Source organism: Polistes canadensis, unplaced genomic scaffold, assembly GCF_001313835.1.
Source record: "Polistes canadensis isolate GaletaPanama2010 unplaced genomic scaffold, ASM131383v1 scaffold_114, whole genome shotgun sequence".
Classification (NCBI taxonomy): Eukaryota; Metazoa; Arthropoda; class Insecta; order Hymenoptera; family Vespidae; genus Polistes; species Polistes canadensis.
Window position 1 is genome coordinate 362321 of NW_014569661.1, and position 20888 is coordinate 383208.

At 28.7% G+C, this 20888-nt stretch overlaps 1 protein-coding gene and 2 non-coding genes across 3 annotated transcripts in view; 2 read left to right on the forward strand and 1 right to left on the reverse strand.

Moving 5' to 3' along the window:
* Positions 1-20888, reverse strand: part of LOC106787776 — a 60196-nt gene that overhangs the window by 27592 nt on the left and 11716 nt on the right. The window lies entirely within an intron of this gene.
* Positions 8460-8532, forward strand: Trnav-aac. The gene has a single exon. It is a non-coding gene; the product is annotated as a tRNA-Val (tRNA).
* Positions 9176-9248, forward strand: Trnav-aac. Its single transcript has one exon. It is a non-coding gene; the product is annotated as a tRNA-Val (tRNA).

The following is a 20888-nucleotide window of genomic DNA, read 5'->3' on the forward strand; positions in this document are numbered from 1 at the left end:
TAGTTCTACTTCTTTCATGTCCAAGTTCCCTGTTAAATTTCATCATTAAAAATTGTAATTTTTGGACGAGAGAAATACTAAATAGAAAATAACAATATTCAAATGCGCGGGCAATGGCAAAATTGCGAAACTAATATTGCAAATGCAAAAAAAAGAGAAAAAAAAAACCACCACCCTGCATTACTCTAGCAACAAAAAGCAAAATAAATTACTTACACTCCGATCCTCCAGCAAACGCGTATATAATATACATATATACATATGCATATTGTTCCTGTGTTTCATGTAATAAATATAACCACGTATACGTTTTTAAGTTTTTCGTTATTTTTCTTTGTGCACAAGATATAAATATCAATGTATATTTTGTAAAATGTGGATAACGTTACTATCAAATAATAAAAAAAAGATGCTTTTGTGTTCATATTATATAACAATTCGATGTAGCATAATTTTAACCATGTCAATAACGAGACCTTGCACTTTGGTAATAGAAATATGGGCGTATATAAAGCACCTTTCTATTCCTCTCTCTCTCTCTCTTCTTCTCTCTCTTTCTCTCTCGTGGTAGAATTAAAGCCGTAGGTTTACATGGCGGAACCTCTAGCCACTTAATTCCGGAATAATGACCCGTGAGCAATAAAGTGAAAGCACCAAAGAGGTGCGGAATCGTGAATTGCGCGAATGAGCCAACACGAATGGTGGTCTTGTTTTTCTATGGCTCTTTGAATGAATAAAAGTCGATCACTTTTTTTCTTTTCTATTCTTTTCTTTTTTTTTTTTTCTTTCTTTTCTTTCATTTTCGTCACCCTTTAGATGACACGTATATAATACGAACCGTTTTTTGAATAGTAGTATAAGTCTAATTTTAGAAAAAAAAATAAAGAAAATAAGTTAATATTACATTCGATTTATTTTCATATTGTTAATAACAAAATCAATATACGATATATTATCAAAAGAAAAAAAAAACATTTCGATACGTGACGTTAATGCTTAAAATATGTTGTTTAATTTTTTTCTAAAGTAAACTCATTTGCACAAGCCGATAAAATATAATATTATGAATAATTTTAGAAATCTCGTTGAAACAAAAAACAAAATGAAATATTTTCTCACAAATAGGTAGAAAAAAAAAATATATATAAATTTATACCGTTAGAAAAAAAATGTTTTGACTCGTTGTATACGCGATATCACGTTAACGTTCTATTCTTTCATATAACGTTTGAAAAATCCTTCAAAAGAGGGAAATTAATCTTTTGAAGATAAAGTAACTTTACATGAAATCCACAACAATATATATATATATATATATATACATATACATATTTACTTTGGTTACGTTGATCTGGGTTTGCTAAAGTTCTATGGTATAAAGTGAGAGATCTTACGGATTAAATTCTCCACCTTTTTTCTCTCCTGTGTATGAATCAATCCTGTTGCAACACAAAGTGCCGAAGGAAACGACAACGAGTAAGAAAAGAATAAAGAGTTGCAAGTGTTAAAGGGATGGAAGAAAATAGAAGAAGAAGAAGAAGAAGAAGAAGTAGAAGAAGAAGTAGACAAAAAAATAAACAAAAGAAGAGAGAGAAAGAAACATAACAAAAAGAAAAGGAAGAAAAAAAGCAGAACAGAATAGAAAAGAAGAAACGTAAAGGAAAATAGAGACGACGAGGAGGTGGTGGAGGAGGTGGTGGAGGAGGTGGTGGTAGAGGAAAGTTGAACTCGTTCTTTTCTACAGACGACACGACGGGAACGACCAGCAGGCGTATTCATTTATTTACCGGACCCTCCCCCAAGTCCAAGGAGACCAACGAGGAAGAAAAACTGGAGAGAGAGAGCAGAGGTCTGAAACTTTTACTTCTTTCCCACTATGTTTCTCGGTGTACATGCATTTGTCGTGAAACAGGAGGAAGTAGTTAACCCGCAACGATTCTAAACCCCCAAACGACAAAATGTTTTCAAACTAAAAGCTTGATCAATTCATAAGCTTACGATAATAATAATAATAATAATGATAATAATCATTATCATTTTTTATTAATTATTATTCTTTCGTAATATTATGAACATTTTCTTACTTGCATTTCTTGCTTCTCTTCTTTTCTTTTCTTTTTTTTTTTTTTTTTTAATCGTTTCTAGGATAATTGAATTCTTATTTTTACGCGATATGAAAATTTTTTCCTTTTGAGAAAACTTTGCTGATAACTTTGTACAAAATAACGAAATTTTTGTTGATTTGTTTAATTAATTATTAACAAAAGTGGTATAATAAGTTTTGTAATTTAACGAGTTAAATCAATTATCGCGCGAGAAAATGAAATTTCGTAATTTTTTTCGATTTGAATATTTCTTTTTTTTTTTTTTACGAACTAGAAATATTGCAATTTTGCAATCTGAACCGCGAAAAAAAAAGATTAACCTATAAAAGGAAAGGGGAAGTAACTGATTTTTAAATTCACCTTTTAGAAACTTTTGCCCTCCAACAAACTGATCCCATGTATTCACGATATTTTTTTCCCTTTCTTTTTGTTTCTTTTTTGTTTTTAATCTCAACTTCGTCCATTTGTAAAATCGAGGACACAACAATACCCTTTGCTTTAAAGCGAAAATACTATATTAGAAAATAAGAACATTACCCATGTTGAAAAAGATGTAAACACGATAATGTCGCGTAAGTTAACACGCCCACTATGATTCGTAAGCGATAATATAATACGAACACACGTGGATTACTTTTTTTACTTCTTCTTTTCCCTCTCTTTCTTCTCTCGTTTTTTCATTTTTCTTTTAAAACACAGAGCTTGTTAATTGTCAATAAACGTTATCGTCTAAAATACACGGGGACCAACGTATAATGGGCAAATGATGATAACACACGCAAGAATTATGTATTTTAACATGAAACACATAATATAATATATATATATATATTATTATTATATATACGTACATATATTTGTTATATATATATATATAACAAAAATATAACTTACATTACGATGAGGGAGAGTAATTATTTACAGAAAATTTAATTTATTTTTATAATACGCTTAACGAGATACTTCGTTACGGGTTCGTTATACTATTTTTAACAAATTATATTACCTCGTATTATATTTAAACAAATAATATATATACATGTGCATATATAAATTTGTTACCTCGTCCTACTATACACTAGTGAAAAACATTGACTCGAGGGGAAAAGATTTACGACAATATTTTTTCTATATATATATATATATATATATCAAAATGATACAAAATAAAAAAAAAAAAGAAAATAGAAATAGAAACAAAAAAAGTAAAAAATGTAGTTCCCTTTTGTTTTATAGGATCCTGTAAAAGTCGATGAAATATCAATTAGTCGTGTGGTCGCGATACGTTTTTACGTTTTGATGATAAAAAAAGAAAAAAAAAGAAAAAAGGTAAAAAAAAATATTTCAATAAAAAAAGAAAGGAAAAATAAAAATAACAAACTCGATAAATCTTACTCAAGTATATACGAAAATACTTCGGACAATAAATAAAATTCGCAACAATAGTAATAACACTTAACTTCCGATATGAACGTTTAAATTGATACTAAACCGATTTCATTGATCACGTGTTTTCAATGCAGTACCCGTTGAAACGTATCTCATTCGATATTTTTATGTGGAAAAAAGAGGGAAGAAAAAAGAGAGAGAGAATTTAAAAAAAAAAAAAAAAAAAGAAGAAAAAAACATAGAAGAATATTATTTTTGACGTTGTCGGAAAGTGTTCGTATGGTTTTTCTTTTTTTTTTTTTTGATTAATAATAAAAACCAAAGAGAAGGAAGTACATATCATCTTTCATTAGTTTGACATCCATTAGTTGAATCGACGATGCTTTAAATGACGATCTGTGTTATGGGAAAATTATTTAACGATGACAGTTGAAATCCCTTTGATAGAAGTCACATAGATGCACTGAAGTATATATCTTATGATATACATAGTTTCAAAATAGATAGATAGTTAGATAGAGAGAGAGGGAAATTTCTAAAGCAAATAATCTTCCTTTTGCATATATGTATGGTATATACCTATATACACGTGTTACCCTAAAATATAGATGTGTATTATTCGTGTAGGTTAACGCGTATTAGCATACATAGATGCAACATGCATACATATTGCAGAACGTTTCTATAAGAGAAAACAATTTTCTGTAAAGGATTAACAAAAGAAAAATAATCACATTGATATGATGATTAATATTCAAATAACGAAATCAACCAATCAAAGAAAAATATATGATAGATCAAATTAATTCAAAGATACTTTTGTATATTATATAATACTGCAACGTGACAATATATATCCCAATTAAATCTATATAAATGGAATTATCTAAAGTTATAGTATAAATTTGATAATTATAAAATTCGTAACAATATTTTAAATATTCCGTGCATTAGCACATACATAAATTGTATTATTAACGAGATAATTATATATACGTGTAATATATTTAATTAGGATATAACGTATACACTTATTTTGATAAGATTACTATGAAAAACTTAATAAAATTGTTTGTGTGTCTAATTACCAAAGAATCGCGACGGGTGTTGTCTTGATCATTGTTCGAACATTACTAAATCGTTTTATAAACATTTTTCTTTTTATAAGTTATCTCTCTTTGAATTGTCAACTATAAGAATATTTTCTTAGAAAGGTCAAATTGTTTGTATACATTTAGTAAGAACGCAAACGATCGATGTTTACCGTATTATTGGAGTGCATTTTTTATCGGCGAATAAAAGATGATTATTTTAAATATATTTATATGTTCGTGTATATGTATTTTTAATATTCAATTTGATCAATGAAATAAACGATATACATATATAATAAGATCATTAAAATTAAACTTATCACGTTCAATTAAACTTATATAAAAATATGGTAATTTATAAAAGTTCTTTAGTTTGTATAAACAAAAAAATGCAGTGAAAACGTACAAAATGTACATTTTATTCATTTCTAAATGAAATAAAATATATTAATCACTATATACAATTGGCTAAAATCTTATTCTGTAATAATATAATATACGGTTTTTTTTTTTATACGGTTGGAATAGATATACATAAAATGTCGGTAAGTTTACCATTAAATGATCGAATTCTGTATATATCAAATTAATATTTTTAAATAGTAATATATATATATGTATACACTTTCTAAAAAATTCCTAAAATAATATTTCGGATGAAACCTAAAGTGTTTCCACGAATTAACTGAATTATATAATATAAAGCTTTCATGTATATATATATATAACACATTGGTATATACATAGTTATTTAGAATCAATCCGCATAATAAATTTATTAGCGAACGTACCAAGTACGATATTAATTAATTTCATAGTGGCATTTACAGTATATTATGCGTAATTGCATAAACACCGCAACATTACATTAGTAAAGCTGCATTGAATATATATCGATGTATTTCATGAAGAAAGCTTCATGAAACTATCAGTCAATCCGTTTGGTTGACCGAATACAATTCAAATTCTATAGGTATTTTCGTGTTTGACACGGATACGTCAAATAAGAAAATTTGTAAATCAAACGAATAATATTTTTTAATAATATATAAAAAAGGAAAGAAAGAAAGAAAAAAAAGAAAAAAGACAAGCTTAAAATATATATTTTTATTCGATCGTTACGTCCGAAATGTACAAATAAAAAGATCTGACATTATTTTGTGCAGAAAAATATTACAATACAACCAAGCAAATGTGTGTGATTAAAAAATTGGAGAAAAAGATATAGGAAATTTATAAAAATATGTTTGATCACTTTTCAAATGAATAAAATACATTGACGACGATGACGACGAGGAGGACAAACGAACGCTTAACTTAATCAGAAAATTGTAGAAATCATTTGAAACGTAGAATATGTAATATGTATAACTTTAAAGCATGGCAATTCGCGTAGCTTTCTCTACGTACGACAGTAGATCCAGGAATATGGCTTGCATCGATAAGATGAAAGTTTGGATTAAACCGTGAATATTCAAAGCCAAGTCAAGCCAAGCCAAGCCAGGCCTCAAGGAGAGTACATGTACTACTACATATAACTACGCTTGTGCGCGTTCAGAAATGATTAGAGGAGTGGGCACGTTCTTGTGACGCAACACCAAAAGAGATTATGCAAGTTTGTTTTACGGATTATTAATGACATGTTTGTGTAACATACGGCGAAAGGGAATAACTCAATTATATCAAAACTGCAACTGCATTTGTAATAACTCTAGAAACTTTCATATTTTCTATGAATCGGTCTAATCTGTATTTTTATACATATAAATTTTAATATATATATATATATATATATATACATAAACGAAAACAAAATGCAACTGAAAAAGTAAAAAAAGAAACAGAAGAAGAAGTTTGAATCGCGAACGAATACGAGGGTAAAAAATGTTAAACCTATTCTTTTTTTTTTTTTCAAAGTTTTCAAACCATGTATACATATGTCGAAAAATAAAAGTAAGTTTGACCGAAATAGTAATTGTTTCTATGTAAGGCTAAAAACTTTTCTCAATCGACCCACGAGTATATTTATAACAAAACGAAAAATATACTTTTGTTATAGAATTTTCTATTAAAAAAAAAACAATAATTTAACTTTCGTTAAAATTTTCTACGAAGAGAGAAAGAAAGGGGAGAAAAAAATAAGAAAACTAAAGAAAATAGTAAACATTATTTTCTAGAGTTGTATTTTATCAAAAATAGATATATTGAATGGTTATATTTCTGTGATTGTAATATAAAATTGCTGACTAGACGGAAGGAAGTTTTCAATTTGTACTGAATCACGTTATATACCCTACCTTCGATATAGTTTGTTAAAGTGATAAAGATCACTTATCTTAGGTTATATGGCAAAAAATAACATTTTATTTTTAACATGTTATAATATATAATATAACATATTAATAATATGTTATAATGTTAATAAATATAACATATTAATAATATGTTATAATGTTAATAAATATAACATATTAATAATAATAATGTTAATAAATATAACATATTAATAATAATAATGTTAATAAATATAACATATTATTTTGGAACTGTCTAGAAAAGAAAAAATATATATATCTTATATACTTATAGGAAAGTTATCTTAAAGATATCATTAATAATTATCAACTGAAAATAATTATATATAATGGCAGTTAAAAATATAGCAAATTAACAATAAGAAACTAGGCGAATATGTGATCGTTCTTTGTCGTTGTTTCATGAACTAATAAAATTTCGATATAAGGTCTGATACGTCTTAGGATAACCTTTTCAAATCTACAGAATCCAGGTGACCGCATTATCCAGTTCTTACCTCGAACTCATCGATATTTTACCTATTTTTGTCGGTAATAAAAATTGTAACAAATACATTAACAAAGACAAGACGAACGATAACGATTAAGACAATGATTATAATTTTGTAATTTGAATTAGTCTGAGTTCGAGAAGTTGAAAACAAACGCGATAACATCGTAGTCATATAATATTTCATTTTTTATTTTACTATTTCATAAAATAAAGACACTCGATTATGATTAGCAAATCCATTTACTATTTTGCTAGATTATACAATAATAAAATAAACTGTCAAACAGCAATGATCTGGAATTGTTTAGATTTTTGTTTAAATTTTGGATTTTTTACATTACAAAAGAATAGCTTTAGTTTCATAGAGTATTTGGTAATATTTTATTTCATTTTGTTATACAATGTTATTGTAATGGCTTATTTAAATTTTAAAATTTTACTTCATTTTATAAGCCTTAAATGAAACTACGGGGGCTTGTTAGTTTTAATAATTGTATAATTTATAAGTTGTTCAATGAGTTGATAACTTTTTTTCATAATAAAAATCACAAAATTATAGATTCGTATCGTATTTAACTAATTTCGGTAGATTTTCTGCATAACTTAGTCCAATTAATCTTGTTAGTTTAAATATATTGGTTGTGGATGAAATCTCGTAAAACGAGCACTTGTTAAAAAGGTACTTATAACGAAATAAATTATAACAATCAAATAAAGTTTACCAATTACGCGATTCACTGGAAAAAAAAAAAACTTTGAATAACAGTTACACGTACAATTAATAATTAATATACGATGTTGTAACAAAAAGTATTACAATTAGTGTTTACTTGTTAGGCTATTTCAAAGCGCGTACACGCGTATCATTTTTATTAAAAACATTTTTATTTTTAATAAAAATCTAATAAAAGTATTATTATTAACTAAACCAGCCTTTATAAATAAATATAAAAATGTGAAAAAAGAATATAATTAATTGAAATTAAAGACACAATGGTGAATAACAATATGATTCAATTTCGAACTCGGGTGGATTGATCATGGACCATATCCCAACCACCAAGTTTCCGTGGTGTAGTGGTTATCACATCCGCCTAACACGCGGAAGGTCCCCGGTTCGATCCCGGGCGGAAACATTTTTTTTTTTCTTCTTTTTTTTTATACCCGTTGTTTTTTCGTTAACTAACATAAATGATTGTACGCTTACACGCAAACCCAATTACCTGTGCTACGTGTACAATTTATAAACGGTTAGATATTTTTCTATCATTATCAAAAAGAATAATACAATTATTATATTAAAAAATACTACGAGTGTAGATTAAACTTAACTATTTTCTGACTAGATTTTTAAATAACACAATAAAGGAAACAAAATCTACATTGCTTCGTTTTCTCTTCTTAAATTTTTTTTAATTCGATTTGAAAATTATTTTTCTCGAAACCCGTTAGCTTATGTTAGTCAAAGTGCATTCATTGCAAGAAATATTTTCGTCGAAACGAAATGCGCGAATATGTTCGTGCTATCGGATTTATTTATTAGCGATTAAAAGAAATAATAATAAAAAAAGACAAATTGCAGTCTAATTTCTTAAACTACGAAACTACGTTTAAAACTTATACGAGAAAAGTTACATTATTTCAACGTTATTAAAATTATAATCAATCTTTAGATATATATATAATACATATATAAATAAATATAAAAATGTAAAAGAAAAAGAAATGGTTAGTAATTGTTAAGGGTGGATTTTCGTACTGTTCTTCTTCAAACAAGTTGTTTCCGTGGTGTAGTGGTTATCACATCCGCCTAACACGCGGAAGGTCCCCGGTTCGATCCCGGGCGGAAACATTTTTTTTTATTCTTTTTAAATAATAACTTCAAGAATAATAATAATAATAATAATTATACATTTATTCGCGCAAGAAACGTTTTACTTGTTTCAAATAAAGATTTGTTACAATTAAATAAATTACAAATGACCTTTCTGTAAAAATTAATCAAAAAGTTCAAACATGATTCTCCTTATAGAACAAGGTTATAATTATTAATTAAAATGGATTATTTAATTGAACAATATCATGTTACTGCGTATCTAGAATAAAAGAAATAAGACGTTAATTACCAGAGTGTTCAACTCTCCGCACGAACTATATTTATTATTGAACTTATTCCACTTGGCATGAGAAGAAGATTCTTTGTAAAGTATATTATACAATCTTTCTCTTTCTCTCTCGAATGTATGGCACGAATTAAGTACATACTTCCCGTTCTGTGACTTTAAAAATTCTATCTGTCAGGAATGCTTTTAATGAAACGAGATTTCCCTTGCGATCTCCGTCAATTTAATTTTTTTTTTTTTTCTCTCTCTTTTTCCCCCATTTCCTTTATTTTTTCTTTTCTTTTTTTCTTTTTTTTCTATCCTACCGCATCTTTTTCCTCCCGTCATAAATTGTACCAGTAGAGTATAACCGAAGAAACGTCAAAAGAAACATTTTTTTATGTCCTCTGTGATAATTTATCTCGTTAACAAAATCGATAATTATTGTATTTGTGTTAACGAAGGGGTGGCGGGAGAGGGGAGGATGGGGGGATGAGGAAGAAAGAAAAAAAGGAAAAAGGAACAAACGAATAAATAAGTATATTATACAAAGAAATATAAAAAAAAGGAAATTATATCCATTCCGGGTTATTGGTAAAAGACAGGGGAACAAAGTTGAGGAACTGGAAAGTTAAGAAAATGGTATTCACGTAAGAGGTAACGGTGTGAATATTGAGGTTACAATAGACACACAATATAGCTTAGAATTGTGGAAAGTTTTGGAGGATAAAGGATTGACCCGGATGCAGGACACGAGCTTTGCAATGCGAGCTACATGGACCGGAGTGAAGAAAAGAGGGTCACCTCCAGTAAAGCTTTCGAGCTTGCAACTTACAATACTTTGTCTCGAGATAGGAAAACGCGCCTTAGACTCTGTTCTCTCTTTCTCTTTCTCTCTCTCTCTCTCTTTCTCTCATGCTGTCTCTTTTTCTTTTCCTCTTGTTGCTTCTCATGCATTTCTTTTCTTCTTCCCTTTCCATCTTTCTTTATTTTTCTCCCTTCGTATCTTCGTTCTTTTCCCGTTTCGTTTCGTTTCGTTTCGTTTCGTTTCGTCTGGTCTGGTCTGGTCTCGTCGTTCTTTCCTTTCTCATTCTATGCCAGATACTCGGAGATACATAGAAATTTTATGAGCGTTGTCCTATCCCGGACTCAGAACTTCTTCACTATTACTTCAGACAATACAAGCTTTACTTCTGCCTTTTGTTGTACTCGCATATCACTTATACGATCTCGACCATGTATTCTTTCTATCTTTCTTTCTTTCTTTCTTTCTTTTACCCCTTCTGTCCCTTCTCTTTCTTTCTAAAAGACAGAAAACGAGATAGATAGATAGATATATTTATATTATAGTGTATTGCATATATATATAAATATTTATTTATATAATATATATGCGTATATTGTGAAAATATTTAAATAAATAAATATGTTTTATACGTAAGGTCACATAAAAATATCGTTTACGTTATTAACACGCGTTTAAAATATAATTAATGAATTATTATTATTATTATTATCGGAGAAAAAATAAATTAGAGATGAAAACGCGATTTAAAAGAATACTACCGACATTCGACTCCGAGTATTATTGAAATTATCGGGGGGGAAAAAAAAAAAATCAGAAGTAATAACAAATCGATATTTCGTATCTTTGCAAAAAGAAAAAAAAAAACTATCAATACAAATAGATCTCATCGTTAGAATCGTTTACATCTTTAAAATAGAGTTTTAAGTAAACTGTTTTATTAACTTTGTTTCCCCTCGTTTCCTGTTTTTCCTTTTTTTTTTCTTCTCGGTAAAAACTTTTCCTCCTCTTTCTCCCGTCATTGCATCTTCTTCTTCTCTTATTTTCTATTTTTTTTCTTTTTCTTCTTTTCTTCTTCTTTTTTTCTATTAAATCGAATATACGAGATGTATACAAACGCACAAGTAAATAGGTCGATAAAATACGAAAGGTGGTAGTTCGTTTATGTATCCTTTTTTCTCTCTTTTTCTTTTTTTTTTTTTTAAATCTTAATTGCTAATTCGTTTAATTATAAAAAGAGAAGAATAAAGAAAATAAGTTCCTATCTTAAAACAATTTTTCTTCCTTATTTTCATTCCTACATACATACATATATATATACATGAACGTGTAACTATTTAAGCTTCGGTGTGTCTCATAATATCTTCCTACTGTCGAGTTAGGTGGACGTGTAGTAGGAGGAAACGAATAATTCTCATCAAGCATTCCTATTTGCGGCAATGTTCCTTGTCGTTCTTTTGCAGCTCGATAAATTATTCGAACTTAAGTCCCGTACCACGACTCGTTTGAAAAGAATGAAACACGCTTTGTCCATGCTGAAATTCTTATTAAAGCCGTGGGAAAAATTTTAACCGAACTGTGGTAGAGATCAGAAAAAAAAAAAGAAAAAGAAAAAGAAGAAAGAAAGAAAGGAAATGGAGAAAAAGAAGAAAGAAAGAAAGGAAATGGAGAAAAAGAAAATATGAGAGAGAGAGAGAGAGAGAGAGAGAGAGATGGACAGACAGACAGACAGAAAAAAAAGGGGGGGAAAAAAAAGTAACAAAATTGTGCAAATATCATGTAGAGAGGTTTATATGCGAGAGTTAAGAACGAGATAACATTACGCTATGAATAACGGAACGGAGAACATAGCTTGATAAAAAAAAAAAAAAAAAAAAAAAAAAAAGAAAGAAAAAGAGAACGCGAAGTAAGACAGAATAAAAAAAAAGGAAGAAGAGAAGAACGAATGAAAAATTAATCCGCGTAAAATTTTATACGATTCTTTTTTGTCTACGTATACGTAATAAACGTCGAAAGATTCCGCGAAAAAAGTGTAGAAACGGACAGGAAAAGTTTTGTAACGATCGAAGAGATAAAATCGATTCGTTTCTACAACGTTTCGTGATATTCTGAATTCTCAACGTGAAATCCCAATAACATAAAGTATTCTGTAGTATGTACGTGTATATACGTAGTAATGTATCTATATATGTAAGTACGTATCTATCTATGTATATATATATGTATATATGTATAAAGGAGGGTGACATAGAAACGAAATTCTACCAGCTGTGGTATACTACACCTTTTTCGATACGATCCCTGAATACCAATCATCGTCTCGTCCATCAACGTCGATGACTCGGATGGAAAGATCAAATGTATCATTCTTTTACAAAAGAAAACATTATTTATTTTCTAAAAAGAATAGTTGACAAATTTACATTCCTTGCAAAACTTATAAATCGATACGTTTGTATGAACTAAGTCTCGTAAACAAATTTCAATGAAAAATATTCCAGAGAAAAATGATTTTTATTTTTTAAATTACAAAAAAAATTTGGTGATCTTTAACTGTGCAAAAAATTTTAACGATTTTTTTTTTTGTAGAATAAATTTTACGTTTCACATGAGCTTTATATATTATACGATATGATATAAAGTATATGAAACATAAAATTAAATACCTAATAAAATATATATTGATACAACCAAGTTATAATTCTATTTTAAGTTTGTGCACACACACACATATTAAAGATTATATAAATAATATTAATAATATTACACTATTAGAAAAACAACAATAAGAAATATAAATATTTACATATATTTTCAATGAAAATCCCCTCAAATTAAATTTATTCAATTTCAGATTATTGAAACTTTTTGATATAAATTGCTTTTATTATCTATTAGTTGAACAGTGAAAACAATCGGAAGGATAACGAAATTGTAGAATTCAAGATAATATTTGTAATTTTATGACGCCTAGAATTTATTTGATTTTTTATTCTCTCTCTCTCTCTCCCTTATTAGTCGTGTCATTCGTAGAAAATACATATCTCGTGTTGACGTCACGGCATACGTATCAACAGCACGTGGATATTATAACGCGCAACCATGCATATGCGGCGACAGATGCATATGTGCAACCGCACATAAGATTGTGCATACAGGTGCATAAATCGCGAATATATCTTGCGCGGTTCTCACTCCTGTTATCTCTGAAACGTGGCTCTCGCTTTCTTTATCCTTAGGAAAAACACACTGACCCTTTTTATATATATGCATAAACGTACATACGTGTAGGTATATATACATATATAAAAAAATGTTATCTAAGCTGACGACATTCATCCAACGTAGTTTTCACCATGTAAACTATACCAAACGTACCCAAAGCTTTCTACATATAAAGAATCTTGAAAATTTAAAGAAAAACATTATTCCTTCTTCTTCGAAAAATTATAATAATATTTTAACTCTCTCATCTCTTTTCTATTTGTTAATTATATTCTTAAAAAATTAAATTAATTGGCACCCTTTATCGAATACGATACTTAATCGATTTTAATATCTACATTTATGTATTACATTTTTAAAAGTATCAATAATGTATTTAAAATTGTTTACCAGAATGAACCCTTAAAAAATTCTTTTCTTACATACAACGTAATTAACTTTAATCGTTAACAATAATATTATTATATCCTTGTCTTCGCGATATAATGATGCTCATAAAACTTGATCAAGAATTTTTCAAGCACAGTTTTAGAAATAAAACGAATAAGATAGAATAAGAGGAAGAAAAAGTAGGTAAAGAACAAATACGAACAGATGGTACGAAGGGTTTCATGTAACTCGCAAAAGAGGGAAAATCTACGAAGAATTGGTGGATTTCTAAGACTAACGTCTGTTATGATAATAATGTTGGAAATTCGTGAGATTCAAGTCGTAATAAACGTTTGTAATAAATGAAGACGATATTCCACCAATTTCCCCCCCATCATCACCACCACCACCACCACCACCACCACCACTACCACTATTTCTGAAGAACGAGAACGAACCGTTTATCGCTGTTCTACTTTAGTTTCGCACCCTTCGAAAAGTTAAAGTAACTTTTTCTAACCACAGTAAACACCGATTGCGTTCGGAACACCCGAACGCTCAAACTGTCCTAGAACTTAGCTTACTTTACCTAAGAAATGATACTAAAAGCAATTGCTTTTAACTGAGATTTAGATCGAACACTTTACTAAAATAGATTGAAATATCTTATCCGGCAAATGAGAGTGCTTTATAACTTTTAACGAAAACAGATAAGCGTACATTGAAAATTACGATATTACGATCTATATTTTATCTATACTTTACGAAACTACGAACCTTTTTTTAAGATACTTATAATGAATATACGTTTTAATATTATGAAGGATTCATCGTTGACCGTTACTTACTTTATTTTGTCAATTTTATTCTAAAACGTTTGAATTATTTATTTCGTAACATTTGCAAGATTAAAAATATATTTTTTAATATAATATAATAATATAATCTTATTATTTTTATGTGTAGAAAACATTGCCAATGTGTTATTAGATTTATGTATTGATTTTTATAAAAGTGGTAGGTCAGTTAAGGTGTTAAATCAATTTTTTTATCTTGATCTCGTGACTAGGAAAGACTTGTACATGGGCAAAATGTGGAGTCTCTAATTTATTGTTCTTAAAAAATAAGAAAAAATATTTATTAAAGTATTTATATATTTATTATATATATATATATGGAATTTTCTTTTATTTTGTATATAAAATAATAAAATAATTGAAATCTATCTTGTAATATTTAAGAGAACGAATGACACGCGAGCAAGCATAGGTACTTTATAACAAAACTCGAATTATTAGTATAACGCGATTACTTTTCAACGCGTAATTTTATTTTTTAACAATTACACAATAATTAAGAAAAAATTTATTGATCTTTTAAGCTCGAGAAAAAAAAAAACAAAAAATAAAGAATAGATTTTATTTATTGAATATTATAATTTTTAGAATAATACATTAAATTATATATAATTTAATCAATAATAAGCAATATTTTCTCATGATTAATTTGTCTTTTAAATGTTATCCATAATTTTGATATTTTATCCAAACACGTATGCGCTGTGTATTTACAATAACGAGTAGCCGCTGTTCGTGACGTTAAATAAAACCATTTTTAGATTATCTTATTAATAATAATAATAATAACAATAATAATAATAACAACAAAACTCGGAAAATATCATTTTTAATAATACAAATTCCTATCATACTTGTATGCACAAATTAATATTAGTATATTAATTTATACAAAATTGCAACGTTCTGATAATAGATGTAATCTTTTATCTTGATTATATATTATATATAACGTTAAATATTATAATAATTTCATAAAATAATCTAACAAAATTCATGTAACAATGTTTAACGTTTCTCATTTCAACGAAGATGTCATTGTATATAAATGAAATTGATTTACATTCGTGAAAAGGCGCGCAAATTCGCACTAGAAGCTTGCGTGATTCTGGCTACTTTGATAAAGGTTCTTTAATATTCTTTCATTGCCATACCGATTATTATATATATTCATGTATACACATGCATAAAGATATATATATATATATATACATATGTGTATATATGAACGTACTTATATACTTAGAAAGTACTACATAGAAATTACAAAAACGATTGAAGCGTACGGTGACCCTTTCTCTTGTACTCTTCGTATATTTTCTTCATAGACTTTTTGTCGTATGTCGACCGAATGGCTGACGCGATAGCAACGAAAACTAAAAGTACAAAGATTTTCTTCGAATTTCCCCTTGGAATCTAATTCGTTGTTGAACGTACGCAGTCAACGTGAAACGGCTTTACGTGAAACGTTAGCGCACAAAGCTATTATTTCTCTCTCTTTCTCTCTCACACTCTCTCTCTCTCTCTCTCTCTCTTTCTCTCTCTTTCTCTCTCTTACGTTTTTTTATACCTTTAAGCGATCGCTTTGAAGTCACTAAAAATATATATTGCTACGTAGACAATATATATTACGATTTATACCGTTTTGTGCGTCCAAGAATTTATTTAATATATATAAAACGAGAGAAAGTGAGAGAAATGATTTTTCTAATATATATATATATATCTATAAATCAGTATGATCGATCGAACGATGATGAATTTTTTGATTTCACCGTGGTATACGAAAAATTAAACAAAAAGAACTTCATAAAAAAAAAAAAAGAACCAACAACAACAAGAAGAATAACAAAATAACTCTCTCACGATAATTACATTCTTTCTATTACTATTTTGTATTCGACGAGATGAAAGACAACGAGAGAAAGAGAGAGAAAGAGAGGGAGAATAGTATGATACAATCGTTTTCCTATTTAGCACGGAGAAATCAAATCAACATCCGGTACAGCCGCAATCGTGACAGGAGACCTACCATATACGTGTTTTTTTTATTTCGCATTTCGTGCGAAAAAGATACACGAGTGTGTGTATATACACGAGCATACAGCAAGCAGGACGTATATATTTCGAAATAAAACGAAAATTAGTGAGGGAAAAAAAAGAAAGTGTCAAAACAACAAATGTTTATTCGCGATTTAACACATTATACGATAGAAATAACGAGTCAAACATTTTTTTATTGTAATCGAAAAATAAATCCCGTCGAAATGAATATAATAAATGTGAACGGTTGTTGTGTTGACAGTTTCGAAAAAAAAAAAAAAAACTATTAATTGCACATTTATAGAGAATTAATATAAAATTTTTATTATCGAAGCCACTTGGCCACAAAATACTTAATTATTTAAATTTAATATTTATAACATTATTAAATAAGCATAATATTTGGATGACGATTAAATGATAAATAATTCGACAGATATATTATTATTGCATTAATATGAATTTTTGTTTTTTTTTTCTTTAAATTTTGTATATCACGAAAAATCAATTTATTAATAACCCGTAAGAATGTGTTTTTTCTTTTTTCATTTAGTTAAACATAAAAATCACGAGAAGAAAATCATCGTGAATGCGTGATATAAATCGTTCTGATGAATTTCTGTAGTTGGTAATAGGCGGTATTTAACACATGTATAATTGCTTGTATACAACGAAGGTAGGCCTAAATTGCAGTTGCAAGCATATTGCTATGGTCTGCTCGATACAAAGCGCATCCAACCAGTCAACGTTCATGCAGGCTTATCGGTTGGACTATTGCATGCCGTTACCGATGTTACTGCAACGATTACGGATTATTTGTTGCTGACGGCGAATTAATCGTTGACCAACACCTACGCCTACACATATATATATATATATATATATATATATATATATATATATATACAAACATATACATATAACCATAGAGAACGGTTATCTGCTTTCGAACATCGTCGTTACGATAACGCGTTATCTAATGTAAAAAATCACACTAGAAATTAATCTTCTTGTTAAAGGTATGGCGCAATAATTAATTATTATCACAACGATCCCGTCAAGTACGGATTAATGGTAGATATTCATTATCGAATACCGCGAAGTGGCTTGGGGGTTATCACGCTCGCGGGGTTACTTGGACTTGCAAGAAGCGTGGCTAATTAATTGCACGGTTAAACGCTGAACCAGCGTTAAAACGTTCGACCAAAGAATGGCGGGTTGTTACAGTGAATTAGACAGACGCAGTTACACCCTTCTACCTCTACAACCCCACACCACCCAACCCAACCCCCCACTTGGACAGTCTCATAAATTGCTTCGCACCCATAAAGGACTAGCTCCTCGTTTATCATACGCTTTCTTGCCCACCATGTCTCCGACACGGCATCCACCATGTGAGAAATATATGATACCACAAGTGTAATACATCGGTATTACTTTTCTAAAAGATATCCAATGAAATCAAAATATTCACGTTTAATCGTTCGGTTATATTTCCTTTCAAGAATTTTCTTTCTCCCTCACGCCACAGTAACATCAAAGTTATCGTAAAGTAATCGTTTGAAAAGTTTACGTTCGCGAATGATTACATTTAAATCACGGATATTATTGAAATATAAATTGCTTTGTTATTTTAAAATAACAAATGTATCGTGTATATTACATATTAGTCGTGAAACGATGATAAGAAAAAACATTATTGAATACTAATTTTAATAACTTACGCGATGAATTTTATCTGATCGGACTAATAGAGTTTTTTTAGATAAAGATGATTGAAGTGAAGATGATGCAAATAAAAAAGAAAGAAAGGGAAAAAAAATGTAATAGTAGCTTAAAAAAGGAACATTGTCACGTAGCATATTACTTCACTCTCTTGGCAGAGAATGCGTTATATGTATGTATCTAGAGGTGGGCATCATAAATCGTAAGAACATCCGTAAACGCCGGCCACTTCATTTTTCATCTCCTTTGCCTGTCTCCTCTAGATGATACTACACGAACAAACCTATATGTGTTTGTATGTAACTATGAACCGCGAACGTGATGATCTATTCTGACGTAACTTTCAACTGACGAGCTGTATAATAACGATAACATTTCATCCTACTCTTTGTATTTTTATTTATTTTACCCTGTTTTATATTTTCTACAATCAATATTTTGTTTAATTAACAAACATTTATTGTTTCATTTAGATGGCTATATATAAATAATATATAGTATTCATTCGTATATATTTTTATTAATTACATTTTATACGATTTTGAAACGAATATAAATATTCTATTTGAAGTATTAATCCCTTTTGTTTATCATAACTATGCTTTCACAAATAATTCAACTGCGAATACGTTATCAATGTATTGAATAATTATTACACGAAAATCACTTTGTCAAAGAAACGGTATAGTCATTAAATTTTAGTTTTATTATCTAAAATATTTTGATAGAAATTAATGATATAATTATACGGGTTTTATATTAATCAAATTTAAGAATATCTTTTAATAATAATCATCATTAGTATACTATGGAAGGAAGGGTTAAGTTACGTTTCAAGACAATGATTTTATTTTTACGTATTGTTAAAGTAGATACATACAATATTTATAAAAATAATAGAATATTATTAAAAAATATATATTATTCAAGTAATATGATTAAAAACTATTAGCAAAGAAATAATTATTGCAATATAAGGATTCTACTTTAAACATATGTATTCAGAGAAAAACTTTAATTCGAAGAATTTTCACAGTTAAACGCATATGTAATAACTTTTATAAGAAAATAATTAAATAAGCAATTTCTCTTTCAAAAAAAAGAAAAAAGAAAAGAAAAAAACAATATACGTAAGTTTATTACGATTTATTTTTATCCCAACATTATGGACTGTGAAATTTTGTTAAGTTAAAATAATGGTGTACGAGTTAATAAAACCCAAGAGTAGTGTAGTTTAACATAAGAGATAAATTTTAAATGATTAGGAAATCCCCGAAGTGCACAACGTTATAAAAAAATCTTTCTAAAATTCGATTTGATATTCTTTTTTTCCTTTTTTTTAACCAAAAAGTCATAACCGAGGCAATGTGATAAAGGTTCGTAGATGAACGATAAAAAAAAAAAAGAAAAAGAAAAAAAAAGAAATACACAAAAGAAAAAGGGATGAAATCAAAATTCTTGTAAGAATAAAAAAAAAACAAAAAAAAAAAATCCGTCGTCCTGACTCTTATGGAATGAGTGGGTACAATCATAAATCGTACCAACATATCCGTAAACGTCCTATCCTTTAGTTTTTCATCGTCTCCTATTGTCTCCCAAGGGATACGATGATGGACTCGATGTATACACGAACCGACAAGAGGGCTTTAAAAAATATATATACCACCCTTTTTTATATCCTGAGATCCTTCATTCTCCATTCTCCTTCTTTTTCTCTCTCGAGTGAGTGAATGTGCGTGCTCGCACATTCGTTCGTTCATTCGTTCATTCGTTCATTCGTTCGTTCCTTCCTTTTCAATACATAAAAAATAATGAAAGAAACGCGTATGTATGTGTGTATATATAAGTATATGTCACCCTCGCATGGGAACCCCCCTAAGTTTTCTTCTAGATCGATCGTAGTTTCAAAGAGCCGCGAAAGAATCATATAGAAGCCGTCGTTCGCACGCGTCAGATATTATCGTTCAATTACGACACACGATTATATGCTCTCTCTCTCTTTCTCTTTCTCTTTTTTTCTCTCTTTCTCGTTTTCTTTCTTTCCCTCTTATAGCATTGTAAGTGCTAGGAAAGAAGAATGCCGGGGCTATGCGATGATATGTTTTTTTCACGTGTAAAGAATAATCAAGCAATTGTACAATTAAATAGAAATGTTAAGGGTGTTTATCTCCATATAATAATAATAATAGTAATTCATATGCACATATTTAAAAAGATAAGACGAAATCAAAATAATATCTATCATAATATTTTTCACAAAAACAATAACAAGGTAAAATATCCCACGTAACATAGATAAAAGCTTAGAAAATCTTACAATCTGCCTTATACACGAACTTAAAAAAACAAAAAAATATTTATATATA